This window comes from Malaclemys terrapin, chromosome 7 (genome assembly GCF_027887155.1).
Source record: "Malaclemys terrapin pileata isolate rMalTer1 chromosome 7, rMalTer1.hap1, whole genome shotgun sequence".
NCBI classification, from domain to species: domain Eukaryota; kingdom Metazoa; phylum Chordata; order Testudines; family Emydidae; genus Malaclemys; species Malaclemys terrapin.
Window position 1 is genome coordinate 100,219,027 of NC_071511.1, and position 23,432 is coordinate 100,242,458.

Consider the following 23,432-nt stretch of genomic DNA (forward strand, 5'->3'; position numbering starts at 1 on the left):
AAAGACAAGACAGCAGCACACAAATAGGATACTGAAAGCCAAATACACAGTGGGCCATTAGTGAATATGCTAAGTTACAAAGAATTCCTCATCATTTTGCAGGAGAAAAAATCAAAACTGCAACCAAGAAAAGTCAAATTAAAATTGTATGATGGCAATGCCACTAAGACAGTGTAAATTACAAAAAGAATACCAAGGAAAAGAATACAGGCTGAAATTTGAGGTAGAACATACAATACAGGAAACCCTGTTTTCAGCTAAAAGTTAGTTCCTGGAATTACTGACACTCCTCCTGGGACAAACATTTCACAAAATAGACACACAAGCAAAATAAACAACCTATCCAGAGCAGCCAATGCAGTGTAGCATCCCTGTAGCAGTACTGGATAAAGAAAGCTGGTATTTCTCTGCATATTGGACACCAGCAGGTAGATACAGATGAAAGAGAGTGCCTCTTGGGATCCAACCTCCAGCAGGAAAATAATCAACGTTGTTAGCAATACATACCAACAGGACTCTCAGGGATCAGTATCACAGCTGATGATATTCTAGCATACCAACGTGGACACAGCGTGGCAGAAGCTGTGGTAATCATGACCAGAACCTCGCTTGTCTACTAGAAAGTGCCGGGGAAGTATCTGAAATTGAATAAATCCATGGGGGGAGGGATAGCTCAGTGGTTTGAGCATTGGCCTGCTAAACCCAGGGTTGTGAGTTCAATCCTTGAGGGGGCCACTTGGGGATCTGGGGCAAAATCAGTACTTGGTCCTGCTAGTGAAGGCAGGGGGCTGGACTCAATGACCTTTCAAGGTCCCTTCCAGTTCTAGGAGATGGGATATCTCCATTAATTTAATTTAATTTAAATTTAATTTAATTTAATATGAAATTGCAATTCACTGTAGTATCCTTCTTGGGGCATTTGCTGACCTCGCAAAGGCTACAACAAAAGGAAAGAGCAATACAGTAGGTGCCAACACCTAAAGATGTTAAATCAGTTCAGAGACTTAGGGCTAGTCTACACCGGCAATGCTAAAGCGCTGTCGCAGCAGCGCATTAACATGGCTCGTGTAGTCGCGGCAGAGTGCCGGGAGAGAGCTCTCCCAGCTCTCTAAAAAACCACCTCCAGCACTAGTGCACTGTCTATACTGGCACTTTACAGCGCTGTAACTTGCTGTGCTCGGGGGGGGGGGGGGTTCACACCTCTGGGCGAGAAAGTTGCAGCGCTGTAAATTGCCAGTGTAGACAAGCCCTTAGGATTTGTGAACTTTCTGAAAAAAAGTTTTCCAAGCCTCTCAAATGTGTGTGAACCCTTGAGGCAACTACTGGACAAAGCTGCAGCACACACATTGTTATCGCAACATGATCCTGCCATCACAGTTTCAAGTCAGCAGGACTTGATGAAATTCTCCCTAGGGTACTTAAGAAACTAGCCAAAGCAATCTCTCAACCATTAGTGGTTATCTTCAAAAATTCATGGAGGACAGCTAAGGTCCCAGACCACTTGAGAAAGGCAAACTTAGTTCCTATCTTCAAAAACAGGAAAGAGGAGGACCTCCTGAATTTTAGACCACTCAGCCTAACTTTCATACCCAGAAAGATATTGAAACAGATTTATTGTTTAATCTGCTCAAACCTAGAGGATAATAAGGTGATACACAACATAAATTTGTCAAGTTACTGTAAGGTGGATGCATAACTGATTGGAAGATTGTTCTTAAAGAATAGTTACCCATCATTCAATGTGAAACTGGGAGAATGTACCCAGTGGGGTCCTGCAGGGTTCTGTCCTAGGTTTGGTACTATTCAATATTTTCATTTATGACTTAAGTGATGGAGAGGAGATTATGCTTACAATATTTGTAGAGGACACTAAGCTAGGAGGGGTTAGATTCACTTTGGAGTACAGGATTTGAATTCAGAATGATCTTTAAAAATTGGAAAACGGGTGTGAAATCAATGAGAAAGATACATAAGAGAAAATGTGGGGAGGGATAGCTCAGTGGTTTGAGCATTGGCCTGCTAAACCCAGGGTTGTGAGTTCAATCCTTGAGGGGGCCACTTGGGGATCTGGGACAAAAAATCAGTACTTGGTCCTGCTAGTGAAGGCAGGGGGCTGGACTTGATGACCTTTCAAGGTCCCTTCCAGTTCTAGGAGATGGGATATCTCCATTTAAAAAAAAAACAACAACAGATGACAGGTGATAGAGGATGGTGTCAGCAATCAGAAAGTGGGGGTGGAGCAATATAAGAAAAAGATACAAGAGAAGATACAGGTGGAGGGACTATGATGTTATAAGCAAAAGTACCTTGTTTCACAGATAAGCAAAAGTAGTTTGTATCTAATGCAATGAAAAGGGGTAGCCTAGGAATCTCTGAGTCAGCATCCCCTTTTGAGGGTTGAGTGCCCCCCCCTTACCCTATCTGTGACTCCCCAGCCTCACCGAGCTAGACAGGAGTTAGGGGGCTGAGAGTAGGGCCACAACTGGGGGTGGGTCTGGGGCCAGGACCGCAGCCAGGGGCTGCGGCTGGAGTGGGGGTGGGAGCGGAGCCACATCTGGCTTGCGGTGGGGACCAGCTGGCCCGCAGCCAGGTGCAACTCCACTCCCGGCCTTGCCACCAGCCTTGGCCCTGGGCCAGAAACGGAGCCATGGCCAGCGGCTGAGGCTGGGGACGGGGCCAAGTGTGCACAGGGCTGGGAGCCAGGGATGTGGCTGGGGGCCAGACCACAGCAGAGCTGGGGGCGGGAAGGGGCTGGGTGGCACTCCCTCCCCACCACTGTAGGGCCTGGCCCGGGCCCTGCCATGTGCCCTGGACAGTCCTCCATGCCCTCTGGGGGGGGGTGCCCCACACTTTGGGGACCTCTGCTCTAGATGTGATTGTAATTCAAATGATAATAATTAATCACTAAAAGAGGCTCTCAAAGGAAATTGTAAAGAGGTGGGACTCCTTAAGCACCTCCTTTTGGATAGGTGAGCCCCACCTCACTGAGTAGCAACCAATCTGCTTGCACAGATCAAGGCAATAAGAAGCCAAACCAAACTAGTGAAAAGAAGTATCGCCTTCACTGAAGGCCCAGAGAAGGAGTACATGTAAAAACAAATCAAGCGCCCTTACCTCAGGACCCAGGTTCAGATCTCCCACATTATAAGTCCAAAACACAGTCACTGTGCCTGGTCAGACTAAGCTCCTGGAGCGGGAGAGAGACCACCTCCTTGTGCAGGCTATTCAGCTTCTAGGCTCCTTCCCCCCACTCATCTTCCTCTTTCTGCTTAAACAGGTCACTGGGGCAGAGCAGGGAGTGTCCTAAATTGCACCCTGGCTGATCTGTGACCTCCAGGCTGACCCTGGAAGGGTCAGTACACTCTTTCCTAGAGGTGTAGGGTCACAGTGATGTTAAGATGGTGATTATTTTGAATGATCTGAGGGGAGCAAGGTAGGCATCAGCAAGGCCAACAAGTGGGGGGGAAGTTGGTACAAATTACCGGGGCCCAGCGGTCCAGAAGGGGGCCCGGGGTCCAGCTTCCCCCCCTCTCGTCGCCTTACTGGGGCCCCGCGGTCCGGAAGGGGGCCCGGCTTCCCTGGCTCCCCCCACGCTCCCGTCCCTGTTTAGCTGGTCCATCCTTGCTGGGGGGCCCGAAAAAAAAATTTCACCGAGGCCCGAACCCACTCTTGGCGGCCCTGGGCATCAAGAAAAGCCAAAGAGAAAGAGTTAAATCAGTGATGTCAAAAGCAGCCAAGAGGAGGCTAAAGACCAAAAAAGAGGCCCTGAGATTTAGCCAGGAAAGGGTCATTGGTGAGACCACTTCCAATAGCACAGTGGGGCAGAAACCAGACTGGAGGGGATCAAGGATGGAGTATATGAACACAGCTTTACATTACCTACCTTTTTTTAAAAATAAATGTATTACATTGGGCAAATGCAGGGATCTATGATTGGCAATAGAGATGGAGAGAAGAAGCTATTCAAAAAATGAAGGTTCCCTCTGATTCCATGAAGGAGCTGATATTATCTTGTGATACCTTCCTTCTCCACTCCTGGCAAAGCATCACTCATGATCCTGAAAAGGTTGACTCAGCTGATTGATTATGTTTCCTGCTTACTCATATAGGTAAAGGAGGGTTATTCTCAGTTTGAAAAGCTGGTTTAGCAGTCATATTCAGTCCGAAGAAAATCCACCAGTCATTTTTGTAACTTAGTAACTAATTAAATATGGTCAATATTTTACTCTGTTAACAAAACCAATCTTGCACTTCCCACATGAGCAAAATTCCCAATGACTTCAATCAAAATTCTCCCTGACTCCAATGGGGTTTCATCTGCATTAAGATATAAGATTGTTTTGCCTAATGGGAGAAGCAAGAAAGTGATGAAAGTGTTCTCAGACTTTGTGACATTCCCCAGGGTATAGTCTGGATTGTTGAACAGCAGTGTCGCCTGAACTCTCTAGCCCGGGGTGCTTTTTACACTGCTTTGCTGGTGAACTACCACCTCTCCAGGGTCTACTCTCACGCAGCCACTAGCATGTAAAAATCACTCCCAGCTGAATACATGAATGCTCTCCCAGCCATCTAGGAATTATATACAGGGCAACATCTGCATATTCCTAGCCTCAGCCCTGTTCCCCAGAAATGTGTGTCTTGTACTGCTTAGTATTCTAAAGTCATAAGAAGTCCCTCATTCCAGCACTGAGAATGATATTCACCAGCCTTGTTATCCCAAATGGAGTTTTCCGCACACTTTAATCCAAACACACACTGGTGAAGATAAAACGAAAAAACAAGTTTATTAACTAGAGAAAGATACATTTTAACCGATTACAAGTATAGAGGCATATAAATCAGGATTGGTTACAAAAAGAAATAAAAAGATAAACATGCAAGCTAATTCCTAAACTTTACCAAGGCTAATAGAAAAAAACAAGGACTTTTTCTCACCAAAAGCCTACAGTAGCCTGCTGGCTATAAAACCTCCAGGTCAGGACCAGTCCCCCCAGTTCAATGATGCTTCTTTTGTCTTTCAAGCCGATCTTGCTGCTGTGAGTAGAGATGGAGGGAGGGAGGTGAGGTGGAGGTCAGTATCCCATTTTATATCCCACTCCCCTCTTTGAGGATAACCCCTCCTCAGCTGGAGTGCCGACTAACAGTAGCCTGTGTATGGAAGGTTTGAAGTGTTTCCGGGAGGAAATGTAAATTCTTTGTTTATACCTCTCTCCTACTAGTGAATAGCCAATTAAATAGGTAATTTAACCCTTTAACACTTTACTGATGTACCAGTGTTTCTTTGTCTCTGAGAAAATTATTTGTGGGCATTACCCAGAGCGACAACAATTTCAGTAACAATCATATAGCAAAATTTCATAATTTTACATGCAGTGGTGTTACACCCATTTCAACAGGATAATAATATTCAGCAGATTATGAGTTTTCAAGTGATATCTCACAAGGCATTCTTTGTACAAACTATATCAAACATATAAAAGTGGTGAACATGGGATACAGGTTGTCACACTCCTACTCATAGGCATCAATATCTTGCAAGTTCTGAGTCCATTATTCCCATGTCTGTCTCTTCTTTTCCTCCTCTGGAGCAAGCTAGGTGGACATGAGGATGTTTTGTCCTTAAGTTTTCCTTTTTAAAACAAATTAGGTCCCTTTCAGCAAAGCTCCTCCTGCTACTGGCTTCTGAATCCCGTTCACTGCAGATTTCTCCCAGGGAAAAAAGATGAGGTGGCTTGGATTGTTTTTTGTACAGACACCCAGCATGTTAGTCACTCGAGCAATTGACAATAAGCAAGCTTCACTGGTTCACACACCTTCTGTATTTGGCTGCAACTGTGCTCTTCACTCTCATAACATCATAGATCTGACAGAGTTAGGATGCTCTAAAGGGGTAGTTCACCCCCACCTACAAATTTTTAAATTAAGAAACTATCCCTAATAGTTCTCTAGCTTTTTTTGTTCTGTTTAAAGAGTAGCTCTCATTTTCTGATTTTTAGATAAATATTTCAAAATTCATCACTTGCCTTTAGTTCCAAGTGAGAGGAGGTGCTGCTGATGGATAGAGGGGACAGTAGTCATCATATCAACACTAAGACTATGGCTACACTGGTGCTTTACAGCGCTACAACTTTCTCGCTCAGGAGTGTGAAAAAACACCCCCTGAGCACAGCAAGTTACAGTGCTGTAAAGCGCCATTGTAAATAGTGCCCCTGTAAACTGTAAGCTAATCCCCTCATGGAGATGGAGTACCTGCAGCTCTGGGAGACCTCTCTCCCAGCGCTGGTGAACGACCACACTCGCACTTCAAAGTGCTGCCGCTTTGAAGTTTTGAGTGTAGCCCCGGCCTAAGGAGCTGAGAACCAGAGTCCCAGCTGCTCTGCTAGAAACTCTGCCTGTGGGAAGGGGACAAAGGAATCAGCTCTAGATATGCAACAGGAAACCCATAAACTACCTGCTCCTGAGGGTGGGATATAAAATATAAGGCCATGATCATGGAAATACATTACTTACAAACACAAAATACTACTGGAAAATACATTAACCAAATATCACTGTTTCATATTGCAGATGAGCAAAGGATTACATGAATTTTAATCCTTTGCAAAATACAGTATAATCTCTCCCCTTTAACCTATTAATATATCTATAAAAGAGCTAGTAACATGGTTACAGGGAGAGCTGCACTTTAGGCCCCTTTCAGTCCTTCTCAAGCATATCCTTCAGGTGACAGGCCTGAGTTCCTGCACCTTTCTTGAAGGATGAAACTATGCGATCCATCCACTCTTGGATTGAATCTCTGGGTGGCAACCCCGTTTCCCAACCATGTTAACCCAATAGGCCCAGTTGTTTTCGCTCCTTCTTGTCCTTTAATAATGTTAGATGGAATCCTGTGGCTGAGAGTGAATGGATTGCAAAAGGAGATGAAGAGCTTGTACATTTCAGCAACTGTGAGGTTTGCAAAGTAAAAGGATTTGTGTTAACAGGGCAAATTGGAGCATTGCTAAAAGAGGATAGAGTTAAGTTTGGATGGGCAATCTCAACTGTGCATTTCCCGGTTTTCAGAAGTCTGAGTTTTTACTCAACCCAGCATTCTGCAAGCGGACAATATACCACCAAGCAATCTTAACTCTACATTAACATAGTTTTTTGCCATTGAATTCCTCCAAAGGTACACCTCTACCCAGATATAATGCTGTCCTCGGGACTCAAAAAATCTTACCGTGTTATAGGTGAAACCGCGTTGTATCGAACTTGCTTTGATCCGCCGGAGTGCACAGCCCTGCCCCCCCCCTTCCCCCCCGCCCCCCCGGCGCGCTGCTTTACCGCGTTATATCTGAATTCATGTTATATCGGGTCGCATTATATCGGGGTAGAGGTGTATATAGCAAGTAGAGGAAAGGGATAAAACAAAGGTCTATACTCATATTTTCCCTTACCTAAACCTTAATATTTCCTTGCAAGCTTTGGTAAATTCCATTCAGACCAGTTACCTCCATCTAAGTTTGGGACAAAGAGAGAGAGTCTGTTTATTGCAGTTTTTCCCTTTCTCTGTGCCTTTGTCAGCATCTTCTTCCTAGGCAGCTGCTGACAACCCATTCAACCCTTCCCTCTCTTTCTTCTTACTCTAACATCTCTAAGGTGCAATCTGTTTTGAACCTAGACTTAGATCTGGAAAGAGTAAACCTTGCCAGCCTGGTTGGAGCCAGGTAAAACCATTCCCCAATCAATAATTTCCCCATTGTTTCTTTAATGACCCTTGATAGTCTGTGGACTGTACCTTATCTTTGCCATATCTTTGTTCTCTTCTTCTCCCCCTCCCCCAACAGCCTACTTTGATTTAACTCCTTGCTGTCAGATAGGATAATATCAACTACGTAAAACTGAGGTGCATGTGCTATTTGCAAAAAAATAATTATAAACATAACTCCCTTATTCTCCTCAGCTAGACATTATCAGACAACTTTAATAGATGATATTAAAATAGAAATGAAGGGCTGGACCAAATAAGAAAACATCCTGCTTTATTAGTATCTACTCACCATCACAGTTTGTTAATATGTGCCATTCCTTGAGTCCGTGCTTTTTTAAATGGATCTGATTATTATACTGTTCTCAAACACACACACACACACACACTTCATCATGAAGCATTTAAAGTTGGTATACACACAACATATCTGACACTAACTCACAAAGCAAGGAAGGTAAAACTTAAGCCACCCAACTGTACATACCTCCTAGGTGCACACCCAGAGGCACACACCTTACTCTTAACTACAGCAACCATACACCACAGACCACACACCACAGTCTTAATGCAGTAAAGGGGTGTATGCAGAATGTCAATATGGGCACAATTATCCCCCCACCCCAATAACACTAGTAGTTGTGGATGTTTGATGTAGTAGTTGGTTTTATCGGGAAAGGTAGCTTGGAAAAGAGCTGTGTGCAGAATATGGATAAAAGTGGTGATGGAAGGCTCGCATCCCTAGGGGCAGAGCTATGGTCAGAGTGCAGAGTCTGTATGATGCAGCGGTTGTATGCACTGTCAAATGTCTGAACTTTTCATTTAATTGCTTTTGTAATTACAAAATTAAATGTAATTCAATTATTTTGCTTTTATAGGTTACAGTAAGGAACTCTTGTGTGGAGAACTCTTAACTACTTCACAACAAACATTTTAATGTATTAGTTTCCTAGATTGTGTAATGCTTAGTTTGGAGTGGCTTTGATCAGGCAACCTATAGGGCAAAGAAGTGCAGATGTTGATGTATGATCATTAATCAGCCAGCAGCTCCATATAAACATTCATGTGCCAGTAGGTGCCAGAGAACCCTTCTGTGATTTTAGTTTTCTGTTACTTTTCATATCTCCTGACAGAGTAGGATTTCCTTATGCATCCTGCATATAACACAGGCCTTCAAGCACAAAATCCCCAGCCCTCAAAAATGCATGCACCTAACTCACCAAGTGACTTGAGAGTAAGGCTAGAGAAGATTGGTGGACTGTTAGGGAGTGGATTCAGCCTCATAGCTGCACCGGTTGTAGGGTTAGATATCAAGCCTTGAGTATGGTTAGGGTAGGTTGGGTCAGTTGAAAGCTGTGGGAAAAGGTTAGACTTTAAGCAGTGCAAAGATCTTGGACTAAGTTTAGCGTTAGGAATGGTTGGTGACTTTCAGAATGAATTATTGTAGGGCTCCCTGGGCAATTGTAAGATTGAGTCAATTTGGTCTTTTTGATAGGGTTGCCAACCCTCCAGGATTGCCCTGCAGTCTCCAGGAATTAAAGATTAACCTTTCATTTGGGAGTATGTAACATGATGAAATCTCCAGGACTATATCTGACTACAATTGGCAACCCTATTTATCGGGCCTAGAATCAACACTGGGGCCTGGAGGGCTCCCTCAACAAAGCTTGGCGTGGGGCTGAAAGGCCTCCCTGGGCCAGCATTAGGGTTATGGATGATAGCACAAATCAGCCTATGGATCGTTTGAGGGGCTCTGGGGCTCCCTGGCCTAGTGCTAAGGTCATTGCAGGTAGTGCTCCCTGGCCCAGAGTTACAATGCATAGGTTCCCAGGGTCAGGGTGAGGGTTGAAATTCATACAGTTTTCTGGGCCAGGGTTCTATCTATAGAGGATAGGGCCCGCCGGCCTATGGCTAGTCTGAGAGATGATAGGGATCGTTGGCCCCAGACTATGGTTAGGGTCAGGGATAGTTGGGCTCCCCGCGCCCCTCGCCAGGGTGAACATTACCAAGAGTAGGTCTCCCGCAGTCTGCATTAGGGTTACAGAGGTTAGGGATTCCTGGGCTAGGATTAGGGTTCAGGCCAGTTGGTCTCCCAAAACTAGGGCTACAGAGGTTACAACTTAGGGTTGGGGCTAGTACTGCTCCCTAGGACTGGGTTAGGGTTACAGGGGGTAGAGTTCTCCGGGGTAAGGCTGAGCTTTGAGCTGGTAGTCTTCCCTTGAATTAGGTGTGTGTCAGGGCCAGCAGGACTCTAGAATGGGTTAGGGTCTGGTCATGTTCATCAAGCTGGTGTTGGGTCCAGGGCTCACAGGGATTCCTGGGATGGAATTTAGACCAAGGTCCACTACATTTCCATGGCCATGCTTGAGGCTGGTTCCAGTTGGTGGCCTTAGGCTAGGTTTAGGATGGAGTCTTGCTGGTGATAGAGTTAGGGTTAGTTGGTGGCCATTGACTAAAGTTGGGGTTAGCATTGGTGGCAGCTGTGTCCCCCACACTAAGGTTAGGGTGGAGCCCATTTATCATCCCACCAAAATTCCCAAATCCCCCAAAATAAAAAATGAATGGTCAGACCCCCCCCCCCCCCAAAAATTGTGAGATTGGCCACAATATCATGAGGGTTTTTAAAGAATGTTTAAATGGTTTTTGAACTATTACTGCCATTCCCAGTGTGTGTATGTGAAAATTAGTGGTGCCAACTTATAGCCAGGGCTGGCTCTACCATTTTTGCCGCCCCAATCAAAAACAACAACAACAAAAACCCGCTCAGTCTGCTGCCCGAACTGCCGAAGCAAAAAAAAAAAAAAAAAAAAGCTATGCCACCCCAAGAATGGACGGACGTGCTTCCTCTCTTCCTCTGCTGGTGTCTGGAGCTGGCCCTGCTTATAGCAAGAAACAAGATTTGCCCTCCTACATCAGTTCATTTAGTGCCCTCCAGCCTTCACATCTGCCCCAGTCTCCAGCCACACACCAACTGTTGTGTGGCAGATTGGCAGCTCTTTACATACACACCCAAACTCCATGTCTCACTTCTGCTCCTCTTGGAGCTGTGGAGGATCTTCAGCTTGGCAGGCAGGCAACTCCAGGGGATCTTCACTCCCTTTTCTCACTCCTGGTGTAGTAAGCACAGAGGGGGGCAAGGGAAGAGCAGATTACACAGGAACTAACCTATTGTTCATAAACCACCCTGAGCTGCTGGGCTCTTTCTGCTCCCTCCTTCCTAGGGGCGGCTCCAGGCACCCGCGCACCAAGCACGTGGCTGGGGTGGCAAGCTGCGGGGGGCGGCCTGTCGGTCGCCGTGAGGACGGCAGTGAGGCTGCCTTTGACGGTATGCCTGCGGGAGGTCCACCGGTCCCGCGGTTTCGGCGGCAATTCGGTGGCGGGTACGCTGAAAGCGCAGGACCGATGGACCTCCCGCAGGCACGCCACTGAAGGCTGCCTCACTGCTGTGCTTGGGGTGGCAAAATACATAGAGCCGCCCCTGCTCCTTCCCACTCCCCTTTTGTAAGAATGGTGTCAGCTGATACTTCTCCCCACCCCGCACCTCCTTTCTTCCCCAAAACTGCTCTGGCTTCTGAGGGGCCCCCCCCTTTCCCCATTCTTTCCCCAAAACTGCTCTGGCTTCTGAGGGCCACACCCCTTTCCCCACTCCTTCCCCAAACCTGCTCTGGCTTCTGAGGGGAGCAGGCAAGAGCATTGCCTGCCTCCTGCATGCGGCAGTCATTGACTCTTCTTTACCAGGGGAATGCAGCCAATCAGAAGGGGCTGGCTCCGGGGCAGTCAGAAAACAAATAAGTCACCAAAGGCTTGAGCTTCTTGTGTCATCACTAGGCTGGCTCCAGCAGGGGCCAGAATTGCATTACTTGTCATAATAATCACAGGAGTTCCCAACACAGGATTAGGGTGGAGCCCCAGATGGTGGCACCTGGCCAAGATTAGGGTGGGGACCCAGCTGGTGGCATGAGGCCAGGGTTAGGGTGGGGACCCAGCTGGTGGCACCAGGCCAGGATTTGGAGTACTACCAATCCCAGAAGTCTGAAAATAATAGGTCAACTCCCCTTCCCTGCCCCCCAATGATTAAAAAAAAAAAGATAATACTGTGGTTTTTGCCATCTGTCTCTTGATTTTTTAACTCCCCAGGCCCATCCCCCACTATATGCATATGACAATTATTGTTGCCAATTCTCCCAAATTCATTGGGGCCCCTGCTGGAGGAGCTCTTGCAGCTGACTCATGGTGCATTGCTCTCAGTTTCTCCCCAACCCCTGCATTCTAATTAATTAGTTCTGTGCCGTCCCCCCTCAACTTCCCATAGCATCCACCTCTGCAACTAATTAGACACCCTGAGTCTGGCCCCCCAGTGCACCTCTGCTCTCCTGTAGCTCCAGGGGCTCTTCCCCGTGCCAGATGCTGCAGGGATGGAGGGGAGATGAGCAGGCTGACCCATTTTTCACAAGAGGGTAGGAGGGAGCAGGGCTGGCCAGAGCTGCAGGGCTCTTTCTGCTCCGCTCTCACCTCCTGTGAGCATGGTGTGTGCTGCTCCCTCTGCTCCTGAGGGGGGAGGGCAAGAGTTCTGCCACCCTCCTGCAGCAGCTGTGATTGGCCTCTCTTCCACAGGAAATGGGCAAGTGGAGAAAACAGCCACTCAGCAGGGGCTGTCCCATGGGTAGGTCTAGAAATGATATGAGGAGTGGAGCTTTTGGCCTTATCTCCATCCTGGCTCCAAGAGACACCAAAATTGCCCTACAATGAAATCAAGAGCATTGGCAACACTGGCAGGGTTGAGGCTGATGGGGCTCCCTGACCCAGGGTTAGAGTTATACAGGGTTGGGCTCCCTAGGCCAGGGTGGAGGCATTGCATGTTGTTTGCTGCTGTCGCTGGGGAGTTACTGACTATAGAAACCTGTCATGTGAGATAGCCTGCAGCCACTAGTGGGCCTCTCACATTATCCAGTATCCTTCCCTGCCTCCTTGCTGCTGCTGCTGTCTGGGAACCAACAGAGTGTCACAAGATAGGATGTAGAAAGGTCATTGGTGCAGCAGACTCCACAGCAATGCTAGGGTATGTCTACATTGAAGCTGGACGTTTAATTTTCAACTTGAGGAGAGATACCAGCACTAACTCTGATTGAGCTAGCGCACTAAAAATAGCAATGAGGCTGTGGTGATGCAAGCAGCAGGAAGGGCTAGCTGCCTCCAGTATGATCCTATCCCAGATGCTATGTACTTGGGAAAGCCAGCCCCTCCAACTGCTTCCACCCCCACAGCCACACGTCTCTGCTGTTAGCGCACTAACTCAATCAGAGGTATGCCTCACTTGGGGTGAAAAACCACCCTTTCCCACTCCATTGTAGACATATCCCTAGACAGCCTGGGGTTGCAACTGCAGGCAAAGACCTACTGTCAATTCAGGGAAACTGCACCTATATTTCCCTTGTGGTCCAGCAAGGGCACCCATTTTTAGATTCCCAGTGCCTCAGCTGTCACCTTTCTTGGGCAGAAACTTGCATCTCTCTTCCTCATCACTGGGGCTTTTCCAGGCTACACCGTTCTCTGCCTATACTGTGAATTCTCCAGCAAAGTCAAGTTCCCTAAGGAGGCCTGCTTTGCCTTCTCCTCAGATGCTATAAACAGTGTAATTGCCACAGTTATAAAGGTACCACACAGCTCTTTTAAAGCAAGCACATTTATTCTTTAGGTGAAAGCAATACAGAGAAAACATTAAAAACAAGAAGAGAAGCTACATGCATACTAAAATGCTCAGCAGAGATCCCCTCCCCCATCTCCCACAGAGGCTCTGGTCAATGTCAGTCCTTCCAACTCTTCCCTAAGGATTGGAGTCCCCCCATTGGACAAATGGTTCTGTCTGTTTTCTAGGTAAGAATGAAGGCCCTGAGTCAGTTTAAACTCAGGCTATTTATCCAAAAGTTCTTTCTTTGTCTGTTGGCCTCTGAGGAATCCAGTCTAAACTAGTATATGCGTGCCTCCCCAGGAAGAGGTGCCCCTCTTGAGGTGTTACAACCTGAGTGAATTTGCTTAGGTCACCCTATGCTGTTCTTAGTGCCTGGAGGTAGTGTGGTCGCCCTCCCCCAGGCAATTATATACAATCCTTGGCCCAATGATACATAAACTTCATACAGTAAGAATTCCCAAAGATACTGCAGGAAATTGCCATTTCTGGCAGACCCAGAGCTCAGCTGATGTGTGAGAATCCAACTGAAATGTGGGCATATGTGACAGCTGTCAAATGAATAAGCGGCATATGAGACACTTGGCAGTCCTACTTTGGGTCCAGTTCATGGTTAGTAATGAAGGGGCAAGCTAGCTTTAGGGATGGGGACAATTTGCGGGCCTGGGTTAATTTGGGGCCCTTTGCAGGGGACTGGACTAAGCTTAGGGTTGGAGCCAGGAGGCGAGTGTAGGATAGGTTTGTGACAGGGTACAGGCTTTGACTAGACTTGGGTTGGGGCTAGGTTGGCAGGCCCCGGCTAAGTTTTGGGTTAGTACTAGTTGGAGGGTACAGGCTAAGTTTGGGGGTGGAGTCCTTTGGTGGGCCTGGAGATTCAGAGCTGGAGCTGGCTGGCAGCCTACGGGAGGCTTGGCGCTGGTGATTAGGGTTGGGGATGTTGCAATCAATAATTAATTTGAGTCACAATTATCAATACCTTGTGCTTTGAGTTATTTTTTAAAAAGTCCACAACTCCCTTTAAAAAGTCAGTTGTAAAATATTAACTACATTCTGCTTGGGAAAGCAAGATTGATGGTAAGATGTTGTTTTGTAGCTCATCCCTTCCGGAGGTCCTATCCATGAAACAATAATATGTTTCTGTTGTCAGTAGTACACAGTATTCTTCAAATGATAAAACTGCAAACATTAAACAAACCATGGTACTCTTCTTTATCTCCACAAAGTAGCAAATCTTGTTTCCTGCATATTTTCACAGGAACATACAGAGCTGTTGATGTTAAAATGTTGTTGCAGTGCAGCTGGCCCCTGCTGCAGAGGAAAGCAGTTGTAATACGATAACTCCCATTCCACTGGAAAGAGTGTACTGTCCACTTTAAAGGGACAATAAAGTAAGCACTCTCATGCTGGTTATGCAATTCCAGTATAATCATATTTGACTTTTACTTTCATCACTATCTTTATAGCTTTACTGGCTGGCTCACGCTTTTATTAGAAGAAATGTCTTTACATAGAGCATTTCATACTGGCTACATATCAGACAAAAATCTTAAATCCAATGTAATGTTTTGCTGCATGAAAGCCCTTTTATGGGCCTGAGGGGATGGGCCCTTTGTTGTTTTCAGAAACTGATTTTAGCAAGCTCTCTGAATCCATCTCAGCACTTTATTAGATGGGGATGTTTTGTTCCTTGCAGACTGCACAAAACATGGCTTGAAGCAAAATATTTCATAGTTTCTGTCCTCTTTTTAATTTTCCCCTCTGTATTTTTTCACCCTTCGAGGAAGGGATAAGAGGTCATGTATGGAGCTGTTGTGGAAGTTTATTATTCTCAGAGAACCTTAGAAGCAGGAGATGGAAAAGCACTATTAGGTCATCTACTCTCTCTCTCAGCCAGTACTGGATTTCCCCCTTTTGTACACTTAGTGTTTTTCCATTCTGCTTTTAAATGGCCTAAGCAATGGTGGTGGTAGGTAATTCCACCACCTCCCATAGGAGATTATTATGCAGTCTAAGACATCAGGACATTTTTCCTCTACTTTTTCCCCTCTATTTCATTAATCCAAATTATAACCCCCTTTACCATCCTAAGCAACTTCCCTCTTCCTTGAAATTTACTCACTTCAGTTATTTGTGGATTGTTATTCTCCTTCTGTCTGGAGTGAACCACAACTGTGAGTGCCTACCTCAGGGCAGACTGTCAAAAACAGGGCAGGCACCCCAAATTGGTGGTATGTTCTAATTAGATTTCACCAACCCAGTAATAAATATAAACTCCTGGATCACTGTAACAGTCTCACCATGGAGTCACACAGTCCCATTAGGCTCTCCGGTCTATCTGGCCACCTAGGCAAGCCAGACTTAGTGCTAATTGGTCACTATTCCAAAAATCTCAAAACATTTAGGTTACTTTAAGTCCTGGATCCAGTCATATACCTCAGATCAATTTGTATCTCAGATCACATACCAAAGACAATACTTGTAGCCAGTCCCATAATAAACTACCTAAAGGTTTGTTAACTAGGAAAAAGAAATAAGAGTTATTTACAGGTTAAAACAAGCATGCATATACACACAAGTGAATTTCGGTCTGTGATTCAAAAGGTGACAGAGTTGTAGTAATCTGTCAATTCAAAGTGTCTTTCAGGGCTAACCCATGCCAAGTAGCATGGAAATCTCTTTGCTTATGTTTAGGAATTTTGCCCCTCAGAGTCCAGATAGCATGAAAGAGATCCAGTTTCTCCTTGTGAGGGATTTTTATTCCCTCCGCTCCAGACTCCAAAACTGATGGGATGAGTTCATACGTTCCTGGACAGAGTTAGGAATGCCATCAACAAAGTCTCTGTCCTTTGATGCTACACAATACTTCATTTGCTTTCAATAGGCCAAGTACTTTACCTTAATCAATGCTTCTTTTCCTATTTGATGAGTTACATAATTACAGAGGTTTACAATGCAAAACCACTCAATATAAAACTTTATACCATCGACTATAGAGTTTATAAGTGAGATCAATACATCAGCATCCTACAAATGTTTTATAAAGTCTAAACACCAGAACACATTCTTATCCACTGAACATCTAATATCTATTTTGATATTGCACATAGGTAAGCAAGACTGTTTCCAGCTATGCATTTGGGGCCTGGAGCCTTGGCATAAGCTGGCACCTGGTCCACTAGTGTCACAGTTACATCCTGCCCCAACTTAGTCACTTAGGGTATGTTGACCTTGCAGTGTAAGTCTAGGCTCAGACTCAGGCTCAAGCCTAACCCCCTTTCTGTCTACACACAAATCATACTAATCCAGGGCTTGCACCCAGGGTCCCAGGACCCTGCAAAGCTGCAGGATCCAACCTGAGTCAAGCCCCAAATCAGCCTTCAAGCCCTGTTGCTTTGCAGTGTAGATGCAGCCCCCGCCTTGACTTGGGTCCTGGGGTTCTGCCAAAAGTATCCCACAATCCCATGGGGCAACTTCCTTTGTCCTCTCTGTCCTTCTTTGGCCCAGGCAATCAGGCCCCATGAATGGCTGGGCAGGACAACTTAGCCCCATGCAGTCCTCCGTCTAGACCCCCTGTAACCGTGCCTCAGTGGGTCACAACTGAGGATGCCAAATTCAGGACAAACTGCTGAGAAATAGGGCAAACACAACCCAAAACTGGTGGTTATTCTTTTATAAGATATACCAAACCAGCAACAAAAGTAAACCCGTTTCACCACACTGGCTAACAAGATGTCATAAAAGCAGTTTCCTTGGGCATTCCAATTCTTATATCACCACCAAAAAACTGGATTCAGAGATAAGTGGTTCTTTACAACCAGGCTAATCAAATAAACAGTTCTTCTGATCCCAAAGGACCAGCCACACACCTAGGTTAATATATAACTTAGGTCTTACCCCCCAGAAAAATCACACTGTTGCCAGTCCTTTAGTATCTAAAATCTAAAGGTTTATTTATAAAAAGAAAGAAAGAAAGAAAGAAAGGTGAGTGTTAAAATTGGTTAAAGGAATCAAATACATACAGTAATTGCAAAGTTCTTGGTTCAGGCTTGTAGCCGTGATGGAATAAACTGCTGGCTTAAAATCAAGTCTCTGGCTGCTTCCAAATCATTGAAAGGACCTCAGTCCCTTGGTTAGAATGCTCCCATTAGTGTAAGTTCATAGTCCAGAGGCTTGGGCAGGACAGAGGCAAAATGGAGGTGTTTCCAGGGCCTTTTATAGTTTCTGCCATGTGGAGGGCATCCCATTGTTCTTACTGTGGAAAATTACAGCTACAAGATGGAGTTTGGAGTCACATGGGCAAGTCCCATTTCCATGCATTTCACCTAGCCAGGAAATTCCACTGAGTGTAGATGGGCATCTCCCATGGTCCATTGTCAGATAAATGTTCTTTTGATGGGTCACTCAATTTGAATAGTCCCTCCAAAATGTGCTGGCTAGCTACCTTGTGGGCGTTACCCCAGGAGCAAATATTTTAAATCCAAGTATAAAGCCAATATCTTATAACTTCAAATACAAAAATGATACATGCATACAGATAGCAGAATTATATTCAGTGAGTCATGAATTTTTCATAGACACCTCACTTGACAACCTTTGTACAAGATTTTCTGCAAATATATAACAGTGGTTGCAACAATGATCTAGATGGTTATATTTTAATCAGATAATGTTAAGCCCCCACACCCTGGAGGATACCTCCACCCTCCACCCCTGACACCAAGTGTGTGGCAAATGGGGAAAAAAGGGAAATGAGAATGAGGAGGCAAGGTACATGCAACAGTAGGAGGTCCCTGTCGTGTAAATAGTTTCAGTGTTTGCACTTGTAGTTGTTGTTGTTTTGGAAAGGTTCTCTTGTTCCTGCTGTTTTGGTGTGATAATGGCAGCTGGCTTGCCTGGCAATGGATGAAAGTTGTACTTTTATAATACCTGTTTATAAATAAAAAATTTTATGTCATCAAGGAAGTTTGTTGCTATCACTGCATCTCATCATACAATCTGTATTTGCAATAATAAAGGTAAACACATGATCAGGGACAATTAGGAATTAGTAAGCAAATACTGTTCCTCTGTACAGTTAGGTGCAGCGACCCATATTTCAATCACTTCCTTATATGAATCCATACTGTGAATCATCCCCCACTCCCTACCCCTATTTCACAAGTTGCCATGTCATTCATAAGTACAGTGCACGTCAATCAAGCCCCATCCTCCCCCCCGCCCCATAAAGGTACTATTTCCCCATGCAAGTTCATAATGTGGGAGCACAAAACATCCCTGATTTCTGTTGCCCAGGTGCATCCAGCTCTGGCTGCGGTTGGTGCATTTTCTGGCTGAGTGCACCAGTTCAGTGGCCTCTTGCTGTCATAGGTCCATTCAGAGGGAAATGGCTCACCTCTGGCTTCACAAAGATTGTGAAGAGCACAACAAGCCACAGTAACGCAGACAGCATCTATGACACTGGCATCCAAACGTGTCTGTAGACATCTCCAATTGAATTTCAATCTACCAAAAGCACGTTCAACCATCATTGTACACCTGCTGAGTGTAAACAGTCTTTTGCCAGGGCCTCTAAAATCAGAGTGCAGTTTCATAAGCAAAGGCAAAAGGGAGTATGCAGGGTCCCCCAAAATAACAGTGGGAACAATAAGTCCATTTATGATAATGTCATATGGTGGGAATAGTGTCACAGCCGGTATATGAATGTAGACTCCTGATCAGCAAAAAACCCTGGCATCATGAACCTTCCCAGTGCAGCCCACATTGACATTCATAAATCAACCTCTGTGGTCCACAAGAACATGCATAACAATGGAGTAGTACCCTTTGCAGTGTATGTACCCATGTGCTCCTTGAGGAGAGCACTATGGGCACGTGAATCCCACCAGTGGCCCCAGCATAGTTTCGAAACCCCATTCTCTCAAACCCAGTCATCACTTCACAAATATATCTTTTATGCCTGTCACTTGGGGGCAAACTACACTCCCAATTGCCTCCAAAATCTCTGCCACCACTTTATTCACAGTCAGCTTGCCAACACCAAACTGGTTTGCATTGAACCTGTAGTACTCTCGGGTAGCCAGCTTCCAGACAGCTATAGCAACCTGCTTCTGGACCAGCAAGGGTGTCCTCCTCTATATATCTTTACACTGGATAATGGGGGCAAGCTGCTCACAGTTCCAGAAATGTAGCTGTCTTCATGCGCAAGTGCTGGACCCACTGCTGGTCATCTCTGCTCTGTATGATGATGTGATCCCACCAGTCCATGCTTGTGGCCCCATGCCAGAAGCGCTGGTCTACGTAAGGGACATCAGCAGCTATCCTGAGTGTCATGAGCAGCATCAGCCAGTTCAAATTTGCCATGCTTGGTTACTCTGCCTCCTCCTGTTCCATCATAAACTCTGTCAGGTGCCTTTGGTGGGTCAAAAAATGCTGCTCAAATGTCCACTAGTCTGCCCAATTCCTGACACAGGAGTGAAAGTGCATGCAAAAGAAATTCTTAAAAAGGCGCCTCCTCCGTGTTACTCAGAAGGATGTATTGGTGGGCTGTTCAAACTTCCTGTAATGTGCAGGGGGGACAGTAAAAAGTTTCCCCACAGTGCACCATGGTCAAAGGGTTATAGCAGCCACATTTTAGAAGGGCAGTAGGGAATCTGGGATATGGCTGGTTTGACTCGGGTCTGCATGCTACAATGTGGATTCTAGAGCTGCAGGTTTGAGCCTGGGTTAGAAACTTCCTAATGTAGGGTTAACAAATCCATATAGCTGCTCAAACCCCCGGTTCTCTATCCCAGGATTAGCTGACTCAAGTCCCACTAACCATGGGTTTTCATTGCAGTGTACACATACCCTTCACCAAGGTATAAATATAGATTTACTTTCCTCATCTCTCTGTCTCTTTAGCCCCCTAATAATTTTTGTTGTTGTTCTTTTAACCCCCTCCAGTTAGTCTACACATCTTTGATAATGAGGTGACCAGAGAGGAGTGAAGGATTCAAGGCACAGGTGCTCCAGTGCCATGTATAGAGGGATTAACAACCTGTCTGTGTATACACCCTAAAATTTCACTGGCTTTTTTTCAGCCGTATCACGCTGTATTGTCTATCAACTTGAGCTCTCCGGAGAACAACAAATCCATTCCACAGCAACTCTCAAGGTTTCAAAATGTGTTTTCGTTTTGGAACACCAACAAAACCACTTTAAGTGTTTTCACACAAAAAAAATGTGTCAAAATGTCTGGTTTGGATCCAAACCTGAACTTTTCAATTTGTGAAGGTGTTTTGGGTCCAGGGCCCTCTGGTCAGTTAGATAGCCTGGTTGTTAGGGCAGTGGCCTGGGAGATTTAGGTTCATGTCCCTGCCCTGTCTGATAAAAAAAACCATATTCATAATTGTTTTGTTTCCATTTTCTGACTAGCTCCTAGAAACACTCTGTTCTCATCACTGAACTAGGGGGTCTCCATCCACTTAGAAGAAAGGTGAGATTAAGAGCATTGGTGGAGAGAAGATTGGTGCAGGGTCCCCAAAACCCTACCATTTAAGAAAACCATTAAAAAAAACCTAATTCTATAACATTTAGGTCCAGTTTCATTGGAAATCAAGTCTTCTGGTTGCAAATTTACACAAAATGAAATGCGAGAAACTATGATTTTTTTTTTAAACAACCAAATTCAACCAGCTCTATTTTTTTCCACCACAAGCATGAGCTTGCCTTTGGTTATGTGGGCATGCCAGGTGCCTCTTGTGAAACAAGCCACTTCATGCATACACAGGAGCCACATTTACAAGAGGGTGAGCACTGGAGTGAGACTGTGACCTGGCATGTTAATACTGCTTATAACATTTTCTCTTCAGCATGTTATTGATTTTGAAATTTGTAATACAATAGAGAGAGAAAGACTCTAATTCACTTAACATTTCATTTTTTATCTTATTTAGTAAGTACAGTTAAGGAAACATTCCTTACACTTCACCTGATAATTTTAGGTCAGCAATAGCACCAACATTGCCGTTACAGGTGCATATTAGTTCAGTGGCTAAAGTACCCTTGTATGCAGAATAAGCATGTTACCAATAACTGTAATGTTTACTGTAGTTTCAATGTCCTTTCAGTGTACAATCTATGTAATGAGGCAGCACCTTGGCGATCCTACAGATTTCAACTCTTCAAATCAGTTGTGTCTGTGATGGTTCTTGGGGTACCCAGGATTGGAGTCACCTTGTTTTCCCTCACCTACAACATGAGGGAATCTTGCCTCTGCCTGACTGGGTGTCAGCTCTGTACCCCCATCAGCTTTTCAGCCACTCAAGAATTCTCATCTAGGCTACACCAGCCCTTCCCTTTGCCAGGCATGTTAAGAATAGGTGCAACCCAGTCCCTGAGTCCCTTTGAACCATTCCCCCGTAATATCCAGCCCCTGACACTGGCTACTCACAGAATATCCAGATCATCTGCTCCTGAAGGTGCAGCGTAAACTATTTTACTAGTTTTACCTTAAGCTATCACTCCTGCAAACCACACAGCACTTGTGAGCACTTAAAATAAAACAAAGTTTATTTAAAAAAGAATAGAGATTCTACTAGAAACAAGAGAGTGTGGTAGAAACAAACTGTTATGACACACACAAAAAACATGAACCTGGGTCTACACTTGTTAATAGTTACCTTTCCCATCTAATAAAGTACCCCCCCACCCCAGTTCAGACTGTTGCAGAGCTGACTGGCCTCACAGTAGGGTTACCATATTTCAACAATCAAAAAAGAGGATGGGAGGAGCCCCGCCCTAGCCCCGCCCCTGTCCTGCCCTAGCCCCGCCCCTGCCCCTTCCACTCCCTCCCACTTCCTGCCCCCTCAGAACCCCCAACCCTCCCCTCCACGCCTTGTCCCCTGATTGCCCCCTCCTGGGACCCCTGCCCCTAACTGCCCCCCAGGACTCCACCCCCTACCTAAGCCTCCCTGCTCCTTGTCCCCTGACTGCCCTCTTCCCCACATCCTAACTGGCCCCCTAGGACTCTACCCCCTACCTGTCCCCTGATTGCCCCAACCCTTATCCACACCCCCACCCCCAGACAGACCCCTAGGACTCCCACGCCCCATCCAACCACTCCCCACCCCCTGACAGCCCCCCCCAAAACTCCCGACCCATTTAAACCCCTCTGCTCCCTGTCCCCTGACTACTCCGATCCCTCTCCCCACTCCTGCCCCCTGACAGCCCCCCCCAGAACTCCCAAACACCCCCCCGCTCCTTGTCCCCTAACTGCCCCCTCCTGAGACCCCCCCCACCTGTACTCTGCCCAAAACCTTACACCCCCAACCCCCAGACCGCCCCCCCGAACTCCTGACCCATCCAACCCTCCCCCTGCTCCCTGTCTCTTGACTACCCCCCCAGAACCTCCCTGCTGCTTCTCTGACCCCCGGTCCCTTACTGTGCTGCAGAGCAGCGTGCTCGGAAGCGGGGGAGGGGAGCAGGGTCAGAGCTCCAGACTGCCGGAGGCCGAGTCGACGGCCGGTGATCTGTGAATGCAGGGCGGAGGGAGGGAGAGGAGGGGAGTGGTGTCAAGTTGCAGGAGAGAGGAGGGGGGAAGTGGAGGAAGGGCTTTGGCTGCCGGAGCCCCGTGCGAGTGGCACCATCCGGCCGGCTGCCCTGTAAGCCCCGCACGCTCTACATGGGGGGGCGGGGGAAGTCCGGACATTGACAAATTCCCCCCGGACGCTATTTTTAACTGAAAAAAGCCGGACATGTCCGGGGGAATCCGGACGGATGGTAACCCTACCTCACAGGAAACCAAATCTAATTTTTCCATGAGAACACCTTGATCCTCAAAGTGGAGGACTTCTCCCTCCTCTGTGTTATACTGGAACAGTCTTGTTTCTAGCCAGGTGAACCTGTCATGCTGTAATGTTCTTTTTTTACCTTCAAAAGGTTCCAGTTGTTCACAATTGTCTCTGATGGTTTTCCATTGAAAGTCTTGGGATTGAGGAAGACTAAACAACTGAGCCTTGC